Raw genomic sequence first — 17592 nt, forward strand, 5'->3', positions numbered from 1 at the left:
CAAGGAAATTAAGTGTCTTGCCCAGTAGCCTATAGCTGGGGGGCGAAGCTGGGATTGTTGGCTACAACAAAACACACTTCATATCTGCTCTGAGGCCCATAAGTGAGAGAGTGACACTGTGAGGGAGTGGGCCAAGGAACTGCACAGCAGTCACATCTGTTCTCCTTGTCACTGAATGCCAATAACCATCACTAGGGTTAGAAGGATTTCAGAAATGTTCTTGTTCTAATTGCCTCATTTCTTGAGGATTCCCTTAACTGTATTTATTTATTATTGGGTTGTCATGGAGCAGTGTTTTTTACTACTTCATACGTCGTATCGGAATTTTTCTCTGCTCCCAGTGCCAAGAAAAACTGGTTTTCCTGATCTGTGGCTTTCCATGCAATCTAATGCACAATGCAAATCCTAAGACTGTTTATTTTCCCTGCATTGCTTTGACCATCAAAATCACAAGTAGCAAATCTATGGCTCCTTTCAACTTAATGGGAAATTCTTGCTGCCCATAGAGTGCTGCCTGCTAATTTTGCCCCTAATTTGATGTACTTCCCAAGGTTCTTTTCTCTTTTCAACCTAAGTCCTTGTTCCATTCATTTTATCTAGTGGTATGTATTTGTGCATTACGGTTTCCTTTGGGCTGTGGAAGAAATGCATGTAAATAAGTACAAAAATCATGTTATGAACACCAGAAACTACTGGGCACTTTATATTGGTTTTAGGGTCAGACAGATCTGATCCAGATGTGGCCGGACACTTACGGGCTGATTGGAGCTCCGCTTCTTCATCTCCAAAAGCAGGAATGACAGCATCAACAATAATACCTATCACACAGTTTACCTCTGGGCTTAGGATGCCTGATGCACAATCTGAACCCAGGAAATTATTACAAACATTGCTAGTATTGATTATGACTAATCATCCAAGAAACAAATGCAGTAAAGACCACCATCCCTACCTTACAGATGAGAAAACGGATCCTAAGTGAGGTAGCAAGCTGCCCAAGATGACACAGACAACATGTCGCAGAGCAACACTGACATTGTAGCAGGGAAAACATTTCTGTTACGTGGATCCTTACAACAAGCAACGGTACCACTGTGTGCTTTTTTCCTCTGATCCAAAACGCAAATCTGGAAGTCTAAGCACGAGGGAGACCCAGAGTTTACAAATTACTGTTGAGCTCAACTTGCTGAATATTTGGTTTTTGCACAGGGAGGTCAGGTTGTGTGTGTCTTTCTCTGCTCGAGCCAGCCTCAGTCTACACATCTGGCACAGAATACGAGCCGTTAGAACGTGATTTGAGCTTCTTCCCAGGCATGTTGGCAAGTAGTGATGTCAGGAGACAATCCTTGCCCTGAACCTCCCTGACACAGCAGATCACAATCTCAGGCGGTGAGAGGGCAGTCAAGTGAGTCACTGGGTTGTTTTACAAGTGCCAGACCCACCGTCTGTCTCTGGCTCTAACTACCATAGAAACAGAAATGAAAATGTCTTCCCCTCAATCACCAACTGGGAGCATTTAAAGTGCTCATTTAGGTAATGACTGTGAGATACAGTGAACTCTTATTGTGGTATCAAGTGGAAAGTTTTAATCCACTCATTTCATTTTATTCTTACTTCAGAAATAGAGTATCATCAACTTTCCAAGTGGCCTGGCTTGGCGTCTATGAGGGCTAAGGAAAAGCAATAAGAAGAAGGCACAACACCTTTCCTGAGTATCCATGCTATATTTTAAAAACAGACTGAAATTTAGCCTGACGGTGCTTATTATTAACAAGATCTCAGATTGATGCATCCTTGGCTCTGTGAGAATGTGGCCAGCTCAGCTGGGATCTGAATATGGGGGAGGAAGGAAGTACTCAGACGAGCCACCTGAAAGAGACAAATGCTGTGTTTCTCACTGCTTACTTCATGGTCGTCAATAGTTATGAATTCATACTTTCTCTTTTACTTCCAGATGAAGACCTTAAATCTTTGGGACTTAATTTTTAAGGTCTATCAGTTTGAGATGCCAACTTCTTTGTGTCTGTCTCTCTCTGTCCCTCTCTCTCCTGGCAGCGCCTCTGATGAGGGCATTCTGAGGCCAAACCTGAATGCTCAGATTCTGAGAGGGCTCTTTTGTTGCAGTGTGACACTGGGACAGGCTCCCTGATTCTTGCCACAGAACACTTGGAGAAATTACTCCAAAGATATTAAGTAACTAAACTACCTCTCTCTTAGCTTGCAGAAGAAAGAACAAAATCAACGAAAGCATGCCTTTAGGAGGACTGAGTGCTCACTCAAAGTAACTTCCTTGGACAGGAAAACTCATGTTAGTGAAAACAGTTGCCTTAGCAACTAAAATAAGGAAAAATTAAAGAAGACTGGCTTTCTCAGAGCCAGGGAGGAAAAGAAATGTTTTTGTAATGAATATTTAAAATAAATATTAAAAATATATATGTCGCTTCCTCCTCCTTCCCCTCCAATCACTACCCCAAAGATTTTCTCCTTGAGCAAACTTTAGTCAGGCTCCTCTGAATGTTCTTCCCTACTGTGCCTTAACTTTTGGACTTCTGTGTCTGTCTTTGCAACACCCAATGTTAGCCAGAATCCCCCACCCTCAATATCGGATCACCCTGGATATGTGATCGGGTTCTTCTATCCCTGCCATCTCCCAGGTGATGTCGGATCACCCTGGTCTGCCTTCAGCGAGAATACTGTTAGGCTGGTTTAGCCAAAATCTCCCCTTACCCCTGATGTTTCCTCTTAGTAATTTTCCATCCACTGACCCCCATCTGTCTGCTCCTTGGCCATGAATCCTCCTTTCCTTGTTTTCAGACTTGAGTTCTACCTCTCTCCCCTTCTGCAAAACCCCACTGTAGCAATCTCCTGAATACAGTCTGTCTTATCATTCCTTAACAAGTGTCAAGAATAAACTTTGTTTTAACATCCCTCCCTTCCACCAAAATTCTGAGAACAACAGGAGATATGCTTTGCTGATGTTTAAACCACGATCACAAGCTGGTAAATCCATCTTTTCAGTAAAGAACTTCAAATAAAAACACAATTAGTCCCAGAATAATAAATTATACTGAGTAAATGATTAGACATATGGTGATACAGAAGACATATAACTAAAGAGGCAGGTCAAGGAAATAACATTTTAAACTACTGTTGTAAGGAGATGACAAACCATGTATTAACAGAGTTACAAAAAGGAAAAAAATCTCAAATGACTTCCGTGGAACTTCCCTTTGAATATACACATTTCCCACTTAAATAATTCAGCTTAAAAGAATGTTTTTCTTCATACTAGCTGTGTGCTATGTCACTGTCTTCCCACTTTTGTCTTCTGAAACAGCTTACATTTAGGTCTCAAAGATACACAGTTCCCATTGGCTCTTAGGACCAATTCTGGCTCTATCCCTTTTTATTATGTCTAACAGAAGTCCAGAAGCGACTGAAACATGCACACAAGGACCATGCTACCACCTAGAGAATTCTGCAGTGACTGCAGAGTTGGCTTCAGAAAATTGCAGTCCCAAAGACTTAGCATGAGCCCATCCCATATGGGAGGGGGGTGAGAAGAGTGGTCATAGAGGGCTGATGCATCTAGGAACAGATATGGAGATAAGACTTGGAAGTGTAAGAGATTCATTAGGGGAAATGCCTGTGAAAGACAAAGGGAAGAGGAAGCAGGAACAGGCAGGGAGAGCCTTCAACCTGTGAGTCAGGACTAACATCTAAGAAACGAGAGGAGAGAGGAAGGAGAATAGGGTAGGAAGGGTCTCAGACAGCAGCACAGCTCTGAGAACATCTCTGAAGGCAAATGGGTGCCCCAGAGCAAGGACTGCCCACCAGAGGAGTCTCATCCGGGGCAGGAAAGGGCCAGCCAGTCCCGGTATCTCTGCCATGTCACTCATTGGCTGAGAAGATGCTGCAGCCAGAGGCTCTCCACTAACCACCCTTTAGTGACAGGTTTCTCTTGAAAGGTTTATGTGGTACACCTCCACGGCTGCCATAGATGGTATCTCTTGCTAATCCTTCTCCAGATTTCCCAAAAGGACCTCCAGTTCCAGTTCCTTGGTACCTTAAAAATTCCTTAAAAATTAAGAACCACTTAAATAACAATGTATTTGAGTCCCAAATATGAAGATAAGGACTTGCTGGATCATTTTAGGAGCTCATTAAATACCTGTTGAGTGATGAATGAATTTCTTGCTAGGGATATAGTAGTAAATAAAAGCAAAGTATCTGCTCTCATGGCTTATATTCAGGTAGGGGGGGGTGGATTTTGACAATGAACAGAAAACAAATAATATATCAGGAACTGAAATGTAAAGATAAAAATCTAAAAGGGTAAAAGCAATGTGTGTGTGGATATGTGTACATACATTTTTTTTTTTTAAGATGATCATGACGGCCACTTGGGTGAAGTGACTTTGAGCAGACTTGTAATGAGGTGAGGAAGAGAATGGACGGTATATGGGGAAAAGCAGTCCAGAGAGGGAAATGCAGGGGCTGAGGCCCCAAAGTTGGAGCGAGCCTAATATTTTCAGGGAAGATCAATGGGAAAGTGAACTGAAAGGTTATGAAGGGGACTGGACTTGTAATGGGAACAGGATGGACTTGGTAATCATTTGAAATGAGGTAGGGAGCCATGGAAGGTTTAAACCGGAAGAGGGGTATATCAGACATACATTCTAAAAACAATCCACCTTACTTATTCCTTATAATGGCCCTGCCAGGTAGGTATGATCACTCTCATTTTTAGACAAGGAAGCTATGGCTTAGTGCTTAGTGGATTTAAGACTGGCTAATGATCCTATCTCTTGGGTAGCAAAGCCAAAACTGAACCAATTTTTAACTTAAACTTATACCCTTAACCAACTACGTGTATTTCAAACTCTTCCAGAAAGAACTCTCTGGAAAAGATTTTACCCTAAATACCACTTAGTACAAAAACTCTTTCTTTATTTGTAAACAATATCCAGGCAATTTGGCTTTGGTGAGCAAACACTAGGCTCCTTTTTGCATTTCACCAAAATGAATTGGATTACCTGCCCTTGGGTACTTGGAAGAAGAAAATTCACAGCAGAAGAGTGGAGGTACTAGCAAGGCTCCTCAGGGTTAACTCTTTAGTAGAAAGAGTATGTCATCCTAGATACCTGGGAAGCTCTACTGGCTCAGCCTATTCACTTCATTCAACGTTTGGGACAAGGCACCATTTCAGGGCTATTTCTTACTTTTATGACTTTAAGAGCAAGTAGTTTAAAAACTGTGTGTTTCTTATGAATTTTACCAGAATCATAATTAGGTGTTAAAAAGACAGGATTCTCTATTTCCATTGACTGAAAGAAAATATTATGCTCCTTTCATATTGTACATTTTACTTAGTTACTGGTTTTTCAAAAAAAAAAAAAGGAGGCTAAAAATAATTCTTGGTTAATACTCTCCTATCCTTAAAGGATTTTTATTGATTATAAAGTAGAGATTACTAGTGTCCTTAGGGACACTTAGAGGGCATTATTTGCTCTTAGGGGCAAACAGATAAAAAAATAAATAAATTCTTTTCATCCTCAGTTCCCTAAAATAATCAAATTAAGAACTCCTGGATGCAACAGAATAATAATTATGGTCTAAAATAGATAAAGCAAATAGGTGACTAAAAGAGCTCAACAGATCTTAGGTTCTAGCTTCCATTACTTTAGAAAAACATTTTTTTAATTATATATATATATATATTTTTACATCATACATATTATCCAAAAAAATGTTTCTCTGTGTAGAGAAGGAAAAAGTTTTCCTTGACCTTCTTAGGATCCCTGGCTGGGTCTGAAAATTGAACTAACAAACACAGATTATCAGAAGAAAAACATACAAATTTATTTAAAATAAGTTTACTTGACATGAGAGCCTTCATAAGGAAATGAAGGCCCAAAGAAACGGTGAGACCAAACTATTTTCATGCGAGGATTGATAAAGAGTGCAGTCGTGGAGGAATACGACAGGTCAAGGAGTCTGAGGTAAGTGCAGTTAACTGGGGAAAGCTTAGCGAGGACCGTCTGTTTGGATTCTTCTCGGCACCATCCTGAGTCATAATACACATGTCTGTAATTCATGTATGTTCTCTTTATTAATACATCAGTTCTGGAGACTGGCTCCATCAACTACTACACTTTAGATGGTAGGCAATTCCTCAATTTAAACTCCTCTTTCTTCATCTATAGAATGTGGAAAACGATCTCATTTAATCCTTACAACCACCTGGGGGTTTAAAGAGATAATTGCTATCAAGTTCTTAGTACTGTGCTTGGCACGTTAAGAGTCAATACTTTAAAGAGCTCAATAAAATCTATGTTCAACTGCTCTGGAAAAAGAAAAGTCTTTTTTATTGAACAGTTTTGTTTTTTTTTCCCTCCTGTTATCTGCATTTTCTGTTTGGCAGAGATTACCTGTAAAGAACTTCAAATGGATTTTTGTTTTTCCCTTTCTCAGGAGGTCTAAAACTCCTTACCTTGCCCTACGCCTAGGAGTTCTCAAACATGAGTTGCATCATCAGAATCACCAGAGGGCTATTAAAATACAGACTGCTGGGCTCCATGTCCAGAGTCTGGTTCAGTGGGTCTGGCGTGGAGCCTGATAAAGTCCTTCTAATGCTGTTGGTTGGGGACCACATTTTTAGAACCACTGCAGGCTAGTCAGTATGAAATCTTTCTGCTTGTTTGTGATTAACTATGTCAACTTAGGCAAGGTATATAACCATTTTAAGCCTTGGTTTTACAATCTGTAAAATGAAATAATGTTTGTGTAGTAGTTACACAATACGACCATTTGTACAGCACCTTAGTGCTCATAGTGGCAGATATTTCTACAGAAAGCACTAAAAACGACCCAAAGAGTAACAACAAAAATATTTCTTCACTATTTTTAGGAAGAGGGAATTCACTCACATGAAGTTGAGTTTAAGCAAAAGTAATTTTATTGCTCAAGGATGGACTGAAAAATGATCCACTTTAAAATATGCTGTATATTGCATTTGATTGTTCATTCGTTGACACCTGAATGAAGTTTGTAAAGTCAATGGCTAGACCACATACATTAGCAGAGTGCAATCCCAAAGAGAACACACAAAGAGAATGAAGCCAAGATGTCCTTTGAGCCCCATCTCCATCAGCCTGGAAATCCACAAGGCTGCATTCTGCCCAGGCCACCGTGCTTCTGCAAACTGTGACCATGGCTTGAAGGAGCTAATATTGAGCATTTTCCTATTTACACTTCAGGTTGAAAAGAAGTAATGAACCAGCACTGTCATTTTAGCCACGGAACTTTAACTAAATGCTTCACCATAGTGCAGTAGTGCCCCTTAGCTAGTTCTTATATTTAATTTTATTGACTCATTATTTACAAACTTTCTTCTTGTTTCATGTTATATCGTTTTGTTTCCATAAGCTCCTTTGAAATCAAATGTCACCCCAGATTTTGTTCTCTAGCTGCCTTGTGGATGCATCTCACGTCTTCCCGTGAATAAGCAGTCCTTTCTGTACTCTGGAATAGCACCAATCTCAAGTATTAGAGTTTTCCATGAGACTGACTCAGACACTATTTCATGGGTGAAATGCTTCTATTACTCCAAGAAATAAAGTTATCTTCAACCTTTGTGAAAAAATAAAGGAAAGCAAACGCAAAGAAACTTCACAGAAAGGGAAGAAAAACATTAAAATGAGAGGAATAAGCAAAAACAAACAAAAGTGGAACATTTTAGAAAAGAAAGACAAGAGTAGTTGGTTATGCAGCAAAAACTGATAAAATTTGAGAGACAAGGAAAAGAAATGGAGGATGACTGAACTAAAAATATAAATAATACATTCATAAGAGAAAATGATGAATTAAAATTACCTCAAACTGAAAGTACCATCATCTCCATCAAGACTAATTTGTGATTCATTTCTGTGTAACATTATTTGTCTTCTAAGCTAAGTGTGTGCAAACTACAGCCCATGGATCAAATCCAACTGACCCCTGCTTTTGAAAATAAAATTTTATTGGAACACAGCCCATTCACTCATTTACAGATTATCTATGTTCTATGTCTGCTTTTGTGCAACAAAGACAAAGTGGAGTAGTTGAGAACGAGTATTTAATATCTGGTCTTTTATAGAAAAGTATGTTGACCCCTCTTCGAAGCCTTTTCAACATGAGATGATCAACTACATAAAGAATAACTAAGATAACTGTGGTTGACTGCAAAGAAGGCCACAGTCCTTTATTCCTTCTTGTATCTATGTACTTGCAATGTGACTCCTCCCATTAGTAAGTGGAGTATGTTCCCCTTCTGTGAGTCTAGGCTGGCCTTGTAATTTGCTTTGGCCTAGAGAATGTGGCAGAAACTTGGCTATGCCCAAAAGAGAACAAGCGCCTCCTGCTGGCAAGAGGATGACAGATCAGCCGCGGTGGAGATGGTCCTGTTAAGGCCATCCAAAATCAGCCCCAGGTTGGCCCAGCAAGCACTTGAGTGTGCCCAGCTGAGCCCAGCCCAGAAGGCTGCCCACAGAATCATGGACTACATAAATGGTTGATATCTTAAATCACTGAAGGAGATTAGATTACACCACCCAAAATATGTCACTTTGGCATATAAATTATTTTGAGCTGAAGGTAATTGAGAATCAGCAGATGTAAAAAGATGCCCTCTCAGAGCTTCTCTTAACTGATTAAAAGCAGAAACTTCTGAGAAGTGAGGACTTCCATAAATCCCCTATCCATGAAGCAGACAGAAAGTCAGCGCCAAGATGAGTCTGCACGAACCTTATCAAAATAACACTTATCTTCCATTAGTTTTCCCATATATTGACCTTTTCTCAATTTACTACCCCTAGAAGTCCAAATCCTGTTTTCCTTTGCCTAGTCACTTCTCCACACTTTATTGCCCTTTGTTAAAACGGTATATCAGTTTCTGAGTCTTTAGGTTTTCACTTCTTTTCTGTGAAACTCCAGAGTGTGTAAAAGTATTAGCATCAACAAAATTTGTTTGCTTTTTCTCCTGTTAACCTGGCTTTTGCCAGTTTAGTTCCCAAGCCCCAGCCATTGACCATAAGAAGGCAGAGAAAAATTTTTCTCTCCCTACACCATTAAGCTTTGCTGTGGTTTGTTACACAGCAAAAATCAATAAAATCATTGACCAACATTTGATCCTTTTAAACCTCTGTCTCTTCACATTTCTAAATCATGCTCTTTTCTCCCTTTCAGAACTCATAACTTCACTCGAGATTTGATGTCACATCTCCTAGTAGGACTTCAAACCAGGCTCCCTCTTGTCCTCTGTGCCTCCTTGTAACTTAATTTTCCTGTCAGTTAAAATTGAGGTCTGGAAATACCTCCTTAGGGAAACTGTCTCTGATTGTTCCAGTACTTTTAGATTTCTCCATTCTCCAAATCCTTGGCTAACTGTCTGTACAACGTAGTACTCTGGTACACATCTCATTTAACACACGTTTTCTTTGCTTGAATCAAGGCACAGCATTTTTTCATTATGGGCAGTGGCTCATTTTTCCTTCAGCTCAGAGGCTGATGATGATGGAGGGTGGGTCAGTAAAATCTGAGATTTGAAATTACTCTTCTAACCTTATCCATAAGTAAAGGAGCAAATGAGAACTAGGGATCTATGAAGCAAAAATCCGGATTATCCTGTACTTCTGTTAACCAACCTCTTACCCTGAGTTAAGGCAGAGAATGAGAGGTGGGTGGTGTTAAAAGCCATTTACGGGCAGACACTTTACGAGTCTGATTATTAGTGCTAAGAATTGACTGATAACAGCTCTTTAATGTTTTCAACAGTGTTCATTAAGGTATTAGCTGAACATTTTACAGAACAGACATGGTCTCAACCGTGGTAGAGTCTTCGCTGTGAACAAGTATCCACACACTGGGCACCTCGTACACTCCTACTAGGAGCCTCTGGCACAGAAATACCATGTCAGGTGAGAGGGATGCTCTAACAGGTGAAAGGACTTGCTCAAGGTCATAACTTAGAAATGTCAGGGTCAAGGCTCAAACTAGAGTCTTTTGTCTTCAAGTCAACTTACTTTCAGGAACTTTCCAAATCACAAAGACCTTTCTTTAAATGCCTCAGGCTTGGATGATGATGAGCTCTAAGCTTCGAGAATTTAAGAGCCTGGATAACATTATCAGCACTGTTGCTTTACAGGCTGGTCTAGAGGAAGGAACAGGCCTGAGTGTTTTCCCAAAATCCTGGCTGATGCTAGCTTGCAGCTTTGGGTTTCAGTGTTCAAACCAACTGATTAAGTGCCCAAGTACTTGGTCACAGCCTTATTATTGTGTGAAGAAGTTGCCTGGCTGTGATGACAAGAAAGGTAACTGAAGGCAGGTGGGTGTAGAATCATACGATCTTTAGGTGAAAAATATACCCTTCAGACTCATTCATCTTATCATCTCTTTTCTAGCACAGAGATGTCAAGAAAATTGCCTACAGAGATATAGCCAATAAGAAGGAACACGAGTCAGGCTCACCTTCCTTAAATTAAATTCCTGGTGTCTCCAAACACACTCTCCAATCTCCTGCATGCCTTCTACCCATTCCCCTACAAACCATTCTCCACACAGCTACCAAAGTAACTGTCTCCAAACGTAAATCAGATCATATCAGTCCCTGTTGAAAATGGCTTCCTATAACACTGAGAAAGAAAAATCTAAACTCCTCGTCCTGGTTCTACACCAATGAGTTTCATACCTGAATGTGCACTGGAATCCTTTGAAGGGCTTATTAAAACATGTATAGCTGGGCCCATTCCCAGAGCTTCTGATTCATCTTCAAGATGGCCCAAGAATTTCCATTTCAAATAAGGTTCCAATTGATGCTAATGATGCTTGTTTGGGGACCATACTTTGAGAACTGCTGCTCTACATGATGAGGTATCTGCCTCTTTCTCAGACTTTTCTTCTCATCATGCATTCACACACACCACGCTCACTCCCACCACGATGCCAACAGTGGCTCTGAGAACGGAGGTCTGAGAAAGGAGGAAAATGCATCCATTGGTTCATCCTTTTGGATAGTTTAGTATGTTTTTCACTTCCCTTTTTCCTCGATTAAGTTTTAACTAAAACTTATGTGATTTTTATTATATGCAAAATGTTTCTTAGGTACCACAAAAGATATGATGATAAATACTGTTCGTTTCAGGAAGAGAGCCCACCTAAGTGTATCCATCAATGTACTTCTTCTCCTGAGTTCTTTTTGTCTACATAAGAGTGTGCTTCTTATACCAGAAATCCTAACCTCATTTCACATTCCTTTATTCCCTCTCACCTCTACATCTACCAGGTTAGAAAATTCTCTAATTCATTTTTTTCCTTTATTTAAAAAAATTTATTATTATTATTTATGCCTACAGCACCTGGTCTTCCTAGGTGGTCTCCCATCCAAGTACTAACCAGGCCCAACCCTGCTTAGCTTCCGAGATCAGACATCAGGCTTGTTCAGGGTGGCATGGCTAGAGACCATGGACTGTGGCCCCACTGGGATGTGAACCCAGGACCTCTTGCGTGTAAAGCAGATGTGCTAACCACTACACTATGGAACCACGTCCTCTAATTCATTTTCATACTCAACCTCTCACTCTTATTCCCCATGTGTCTGACTGTCTACTGGATCCTTCAATCCCAGCTTTCCTCTCCCAGGCTACTCACACAATGAGGAAAGTGTAGGGGGTAGAGTGGCAGGGCTTCTGGGGCCACATTCAAACTAAGACCTATTTTGGTGTATAATAAAATGATATCAATAAATTTTTTGTTTTATTTTAAATGTCCAGTCTAAGTGGTTGAAGAAAGTAGGATTTATGGCAAAGCAGCTAAGAACTGAACTAATATTCACCAGGCACATGGAGTAATAGGTTCTGTAGAATAAATATTTGGAAATCAAACTCTGTTTAACTCATTTCCCTACTTTTCCAACTTCCCTAACTCTAAACTTTAAATTATATTATTTTTGGTTTTGTAATTGGCAGCTTTTACACTTTATATAATAGACACAGCCTCTATTTTATGTGCCATCAACTATCAATATTACCTCCCACTGAGAATATTAACCCTCTGGTCTGTCTTCTATGTCTCTAACACCCTGTACTTTCCAACATCCATCTACACCCTTACTTTATATAAAGTCAATAGCTTTTTCATTCTCTTGTCAATAATAAATATTTTGCCCACCCTAAGTTGATTCTAAAAACTGAAAGACAGATAAATATTATCATGATTATCATTATGATGACTTTGTAAGTAATTTTCACTGTAAATACAAATAATGTTCTACAATTCTTTGAGCCCAATATTCTGACCCTGTAGGTACAATTCAGTTTAAAGCATCCAAAACTTGGGAACAAGATAAAAAGATGGCTATTATACAAGAGCACTATCTAGAGACCTACCCGAGAATGACTTATTTCTATAGATGAATGTATCTTTGTTTGACTTACTATTGTTTAGGGTCCAGATTCTTTGAAGTTAACGAGATAAGTTATAGCTGGGTTTTGTTCTATAGTGATGCATATAATTTGTGTCTGGTAGAAAAGACAATCACAGGGGTTAGTTTTATTGCCCTACAGAGCAACAACCAGTTTTGTACCTAATTGACAAAGCTTGTTTTGGCAACCCTTTCCCAACTATATTAAAACTCCCTTCCTCCAATGCTCTTAGAACTAACTTCATCACTCTGCTTTTGTCCTCACTGAGGAGTTAAAGTCAAAATACTTTCTACGAGCGTTGTGTTTTCAGTTTTTTGGGAATTATATTTGGGAACTTCGCTTCACTGATGAGCCGCCCCAGGTGTGTAGGCTGTTTGGGCTTTTTGGTGTTTCATTGTGTGGCCCACGATTTGATTTCAGAATCGCCTTGGAAAGAAGCCATATTCGGCCTGTGCCACTTGGCCCGAATTTAGGTTAGTCTTGATCCTGCACTTTGATTTTTCTCTGGGTTTGATAACTGCCATAATTATTTGTTTTTTTGGTGGCAGTTGTAAGTACCAACTGGCTCCACTTATGTGTATGTGGGGAAGGGAGCTGACAGAGGCTGGTGGGAGGGGCTAAAGACCAAGGCTTTAACAGAAAAAGGCACTCCATTTGGGCAGCTTGCCTCAGATGTAATAAAGTCCCATGGATGAGAAAAAGGGGTGGCCCATGCTGGGATTTGTGATGTGGGGAGGCCAGTGGTGGCTGAAATGAGTCCTCTATAAAACATTTAAATCTCCACTCCAGCTGCCACTAAGAAGAAATGACTGATGAAATTGTAGATTCCGACTAAGTGAACTGGAAACTGTTTCTTTTTGTTGGGAAAGAAGATGATATTTTAAAGTCTCGTTGTAATGTATTTTGAGCTGACTGTCTAGAACTGTACTGTCCAATAAGCGAGCCACCAGCTACATGTAGCTCTGTAAGTTTTAATGAAAATTATTTAAAATTAAGAACTCAGTTCCTCAGTCCCACTAGCTACATTCCAAGTGCTGAACATCTACATATGGTAATGAACAGCACACATACAGAGACCACATCCATCACTGCAAAGTTCTGTCAGTGACTGCTTTTCTTTAGGATAGCAGCATTCTTCTCAAGGATAAAGTTCCTTTTAAATATTGTCCGTTATAAGGACATACATTGCCCTTCAAGGTTATGTAAAAAGGGAAGGTCTCGGGATAGTCTGGATGGGAGAGTGTGCGGTGAAAAGGGAGCCAAACTGCTCAGAATGAGAGAGGATTAGAATTTTCCACTTTTCTCTTTTGGCTTGAGTAGAAGAATTTTGTTGTTTTTGTTTTTGTTTTAATTTGGAGAACAGACGCATGGAAAAGAAAAAAAGGGTAAATTGGAAAAGGACTCTGGGGGAAAGATTAAAAAAAAAAGAACCAGTAATATGCACCTTGGTGGAAGAGCGGGAAAAGAAGACAATGGGCGACACCCTTTGGCCAGGCTGACTAACGAAATCTGCTCAGCGTGATCTCTAACGTTTAATCTGAAAGTGTGTCCTATTGTGTGCTGCAGTCCTCCTCTGCTACCACCGATCTTTAGTAAAAGTCTATTTCACACACCTTTGTTCCTGGGGTTTGATGATATGAATAATCACCAAGAGAGTGTAAGCACCTAGGAATTCCCAGAAAGACCGGGAAGGGCCCTGAGTAGCCTGAGGATGGGACCTGCAGCCCTTTAATGTGGATATGAAAGGAAAGTCAGGAGACAGGCTGAATTTGAGACATTTGTGCTGCGCGTGCTTTAAAAAGCACTGCTCTTTCTCTGATACGCAACAGAAAATCTCTATTTTAAAGATTTAATAACAAGATTGCTTAGAAACAAAATATATTTTGCTTTTAAATAACAAAGTTAGATGAAAAACAGATTTAGCAGTGGCATCGGAATACAATCAGAGGCTACATGGCAAGATGTTACATTATGCAGTTTCTGGAATTTGGGGCTATCTCAAAAGAAATCTCTCGATAATGAAGGAATAAAAAAATAATGCTTAAATGCAGTTGTGCTGATTACGTTTATTGAAAAGATAATATATATTTTTAAAAACAGTGGCTAGTAAACACTTTTTTTCTGACCTAGTGAGTGCTCACCTACTGCTTAAAACACTTCCCCATCTTCCTTAAACCAATCCGTAGAACATAATTTAATGTTTACCTGATTGTGATAGTTGTCCTACGGTGCTGAAAGCATTTATGCTCCTTTATAAATGGTCCCTTTGCTATGATGCTTTTGGGATGTTCCAGCTGTATTTTTCTCTAATTCCTGTTCCTCCCACTTGCTATCAGCTGTCATTTTTCACTAGTCTTGCGCAAAGTGTAGAAACTAATCTTTTCAGCTTATATTTTGTTGCCTTGAATATTTTAATGGCTATGGCTCCAAAGAGCTGAATCTTTGTTTTTCTTTTCTTTTCTTTTTTTTTACACCTACAGCACCTGGTCTTCCTAGGTGGTCTCCCATCCAAGTACTAATGAGGTCCGACCCTGCTTAGCTTCTAGATCAGACGAGATCGGGCACTTTCAGGGTGGCATGGCCATAGGCTAAAGAGCTAAATCTTATAAGACTGGGAAATAACAAGAAAAATTGGCTACAGACCAGCTTGACATACATCTGGCTTTCTGGTTTGATACACTATTATGAAGAGAATAAAGTTCAATTTTGGGGAGAGGGGCTTAAAACCCTAGTAAAATAACACTTAAGAAAGTCGAAAACTTAGCTAGACTGTATTTAATATTTGTTCAAGATTTCTGTTCTCCTAGTATATTACCTCATATTTAGAGGAACTGGGAAGAAAATTAAATGCCTTTTAGAAACACAGGTAATTAGTATTTTCTATGTGTAAATTGTGATGATTAATAACCACATAAGATCATTGTGAGAAATAAAAATGATTCAATGATGACAGACTTCTAGTTCATCAAATCACATTTCACTTTAACGAAAAAGCATTTTTTTCTCTAATATGTTTCTGCTTATGTAACAAGTAGTAGAGATACTCAGCCAGTGTCGACATTTAATCTCTTCAAATATTGGAAGCCATGTAGTACTTTTTACTTATCCTATAAATTTCCAGAGCCTGGGAAACTGACTTAGAAAACCATAAATCTTTTGGGACATTCTAGCAGATTTGGAGAGTGATGTCTCTTTCACCAGCTCATATTGGTGAGCAATGGCCATCATCTTGATGACACTGGTACCCAACCTAGACCTGGCTTACCTGAGAGAAAGACTTGGAAATGCATCTAAGCTAGTCCTTGCCCTTCTTTGCCAAGTTGCGTAAAATGGATAAAAGTAGTCGACTGCAATAAACTTACTTCGTTTTAGGCTTGAACTATACAAAATTATTGGTATTGATCATTTTTAATTTTAAAGATGAAAATGTCATTAGGATAACCTAATATTGTGAACCTGCTGAAGTCAGATCCCAACACAGATCTTAAGAATTATCAAGTCCTCTCATCATTTTGATGGCCAAGAAAATGAACAAACAACAACAAAACCAGACTGCTTTAGAACAAACTGTATCTAAAATTCCTTTCCATATTAGACAACTACAGTGACTTTGGAAGTTGTAGGCATTCTGTTAGTCCATGAAGAGAGAAAGATAAGTAAAATATTGACCTCAAGAAACTCAGAGTACAAAGAGAGACAAAAACATTAAATAAAATGTGAATATGTGCAGTGTATTATGTGCAATGATAGGTTAATAGTGGCACAAAGGAGTTATCAATACTTATTGAATTGGTCAAGGAAGATATCAAAGAGGTAGAGATTTCTCATCTGGGTTCTGAAGGATGAGTAAGAGTTCACCAGTCGAATAGGAAGAACAAGCATATTCCAGGAAGAGAGAGCAGCATGCACAAAGCATGTAATAGAATAGTTCATTGGGGGAATTTTAAGTGGACTTTTATAGCTAAAGCAGAGAATGTGTGTAGGAAAGTGGTGGGAAATAGACCTGAGTCAGATTATGGAAGGCCTTGTATTTAATTCTGGCCAGTTTCCTTTATCCTACAATAGGGAGTCATGGACTCATTTTAAATAGAGGAAGAACAGGTTCTGATTTATATTTTCAAAAGATTACTCTATGATCACAACTGTGGAAGAGGAAAAAAAGAACAAATAGAAAAAAAACTTAAAAAAAAAAAAAAAAACCGTCAAAAAATTACCAGTGGTTGACTCCAGGGCAGACTCTTATTTTGTTTCTTTTTATACAGAATGCAGTTAGTTGTCATTTCTGGGAAGCAGTAAAGTTTCTGTCCTACAATTAGCTGTCACTTCAATACTTGAATTCAATACAAAGAATAGTGACCACATTGGGGCCCATTCTTTGCCCTTCTCAATTTTGTTTACTTACAAAGGAACTGGGTATAAATCTAGAGAGTATTATGATACACATTTTGGAAAAAAACTAGTGAACAAATACTGAATCAATTCAACCCACAGACAGACCTTATGAAAAGGCTGAACCTGTGGGAGGACCACTACAATTAGCCACCACATATATTCGATTAATTTTGAAAGGAACCAACTGACTCTAAATGAAGTCTTGACAAGTTTTACATTTTCCTTTTCCTTAGAGTCAACACAGTTTCATCACACACCCTTCTTTAATTCACCTCAAATCCAAGTAAAATCTAAGAAAAACAAGGTATTTATAATGCTATCGAGGCTTCAACCCGCCTACTTAAACCTTCTGAACAGATTGGTGGCCTCAGTCCTTGCTCTATAGAAAGTCTGGAGCCAATGCCACCTTGCAAGGATGCAAACAATAAATGGCAGAAGAAGCATGCAAAACTTAGTCAAAATGTTCTGTATAAATGAAACAAGCAAAGCAAATGACTAGCACAAAGTCCAATCACTATTACATTTATAACAAACAGAAAGTTTTATGTAGAAAGCCTGCCAAAAGCAGTTTATTAAGCAAAAACTGTTACTACATGAAACCCATCTGTAAAACGAAGATAATAATAGCAACAACCTTATAAAGTTGTCCTGAAGAATTAAACAATACCCATAAAATCCTGCAGAAGGTTGTCTGGCACACAGTGAACACTCAATAATTTATAGTATCATTATCATTATATCT

General features: G+C 39.1%; 1 protein-coding gene and 2 pseudogenes across 2 annotated transcripts in view; all 3 read right to left on the minus strand.

Moving 5' to 3' along the window:
• Positions 1 to 17592, minus strand: part of PLCB4 (phospholipase C beta 4) — a 376819-nt gene that overhangs the window by 142808 nt on the left and 216419 nt on the right. The window lies entirely within an intron of this gene.
• On the minus strand, positions 11382 to 11497 carry LOC120612029 (uncharacterized; annotated as a pseudogene).
• On the minus strand, positions 14930 to 15047 carry LOC120612038 (uncharacterized; annotated as a pseudogene).

This window comes from Pteropus medius, unplaced genomic scaffold, assembly GCF_902729225.1.
Source record: "Pteropus medius unplaced genomic scaffold, Ma_sr-lr_union100, whole genome shotgun sequence".
NCBI lineage: Eukaryota > Metazoa > Chordata > Mammalia > Chiroptera > Pteropodidae > Pteropus > Pteropus medius.